A 2,148-nucleotide genomic window follows, 5' to 3' on the forward strand; every position below is an offset into this window, starting at 1 on the left:
AAAAAAAAAAACAAAAAGAAACAAGAACTTTATGCTAAGGGAGACAAACTCACTTCTATGTTTGCATATTTAGGAGAAACTCACTTGAATTTGAACCACCTTCTTGTCAGTACCAGCAGATTGATAGGAAGTACAATGATGGTGTCCATGACCTTGCTTGTCTGCTTCTATTTCATGCTGTAGTGGTTTCATGCTGATGGGCAGCTCAGCTCCACCACATCACTTGCACTCCCTCTCCTCAATAGAGCCTGGGGAAAAAATGATGAAGAGGGCTCCTGAATTAAGGGCAGGGAAATAGCTCACCAATTACTACTCCAGCACAGGGTGCTGTGTGCAGCAGATCCCCCATATCTCCTGCTTCACCACAGGTACCTCCAGCCTGGTGCTGCTCCTGTGTGGGCTCGCTATGGTCTTCTGTCTTCTTTGGGCATCACTTACTGTTGCATCACAGGCTGCTCCTCCTGCAGATAATCACACAGATAATCTCCGTGTGGTGCCCATGGGCTGCAGAAGGACAGCCTGCTCCACCATAGGCCTCTCCTGGGCTGCAGGGAAATTTTGCTTTGCTTCTGGAGCACACCCTGGCCTCCTTCTGCCCTGCCATTGGTGGCTTCAGGGATGTCACAATTCTTCACTCCTCTCTCTCAGCTCCTACTGAATAACAGTTTTTCCCTTCCTTAAGTGCACCATGAAACCATGACATCTCCCCAGAAGCACACCCAGCTCTGGCAGTGGCAGGTCTCTTCTGGAGCAGCTGTGGAGCTCTGGTCACAGAGACCACCCTACAGCCCTTCACTACCAAAACCTTGCTATGTAACACAGATACAAATGCACAGAATGTATCTTGATATTATTTCTTGCTTGCAGAAGATAAACTCCATCATCAGGGCAAGGTTTCAAGAGAACTGGCACGCATTCCCTCCTCACCAATACTGATATGATCAGATCTAAGTGCACTGCCGTGTTTTATCAGGTGCCCAAATATCTAAAAGATAACTTGTTGTTGGGTAAATTTAATTTCATATCCATTAAAATGCTGCGTAACCACAGAGTTTTTACATGGTTTGGCAACACCCTTCGCCAAGGGTTCTGAGCATCTGTAAGATCAAAGGGTTCTCAACACTCGTACTATCATGGTCCCCTTTCAAGAGCACTTTCATCACTGCTCACTGCAGTGATGGTGTGGTGGTGGTCAAGTAGGAAGTTGTACAGTTTTTCTGAACAAGCAGCACTGTACAGATCCTGTTTTGCTGTTTATATTATAGAAATATATATTCAACACGCTGGCATCAACATTCACCAAAAATGGATTTCTAAGAAAAAATATTTGAAAAAAGCATCAATTTTTTAGGAAGATGAAAACAAATACAGAGATAAATGTATGTAACAATTCCAAAGCTCTGTGACAGCATTGAGTTGAGTGGGTTGATGATGAAACATTGTAATTATAAACCCCTTAATCTGGAACAGGGCTATGCCATTATGCAATGGCATAATTCTGCTGTTTTTAACATTATATTATGTAGCTATGGTATCTGATTAGATAATTTACATTGAGTGATTTGACAGGGATTTTAAAATATCTTTGTTGCTTTATGCATCTATTAGAAAGGAACATTTCTATTTTACTGTAATTATGTGATCAGGCGAGGATTCTGATCTCTGTCAGAATATAAATCCAACAGACCAGAATTTAATTACAAAGTACTTGCTACATAGTGGAGGCTCAGATGAGAATGTCTTTTCAGAAGTCTTCCAAGTACAATTTTTTCTTTAATTGGTGGGAGTCAGTCCTTAGCGACTAAGTTTTACTGAAACAGCTCTGATTACTCCAAATTTTTCTTGTTAGAGCTCGTCTGCCCACTTCCATTTACTTCAGCCTGCCTTTAACAACACTCGGTACAACCTTGTGTTCATGTTTTCCCACTGCTGTTTGTCCTTCAGGATCCATCACACCTTTAGCTTTCTTTTCATTACAGCCTCCTCGCACAGCACTCTGCAGTTCTGCTGCTTGTTTTGTTTTACCTTTGTGCCTTTCTCTAACTGACCTTGTATGCATGCAGTTTTCAACACTGTTTCTAGACCCACAAATTACAGTTCTATTCAGACATTTCTTTGAACTCATATTTAGCCTTCTTGCTAAAGACA

General features: G+C 41.9%; 1 long non-coding RNA gene across 1 annotated transcript in view; it reads right to left on the bottom strand.

Moving 5' to 3' along the window:
* Positions 1 to 458, bottom strand: part of LOC109368968 — a 5,300-nt gene extending 4,842 nt beyond the window's left edge. The window contains exons 1-2 of the long non-coding RNA XR_002117478.1: positions 373 to 458; positions 85 to 248 (exon numbers count right to left, since the gene is read on the bottom strand). This is a non-coding gene — a long non-coding RNA (uncharacterized LOC109368968). The remainder of the gene's footprint in view (positions 1 to 84; positions 249 to 372) is intronic.
* Between the last annotated feature and the right edge of the window lie 1,690 nt (positions 459 to 2,148).

Source organism: Meleagris gallopavo, chromosome 8, assembly GCF_000146605.3.
Source record: "Meleagris gallopavo isolate NT-WF06-2002-E0010 breed Aviagen turkey brand Nicholas breeding stock chromosome 8, Turkey_5.1, whole genome shotgun sequence".
NCBI classification, from domain to species: Eukaryota; Metazoa; Chordata; class Aves; order Galliformes; family Phasianidae; genus Meleagris; species Meleagris gallopavo.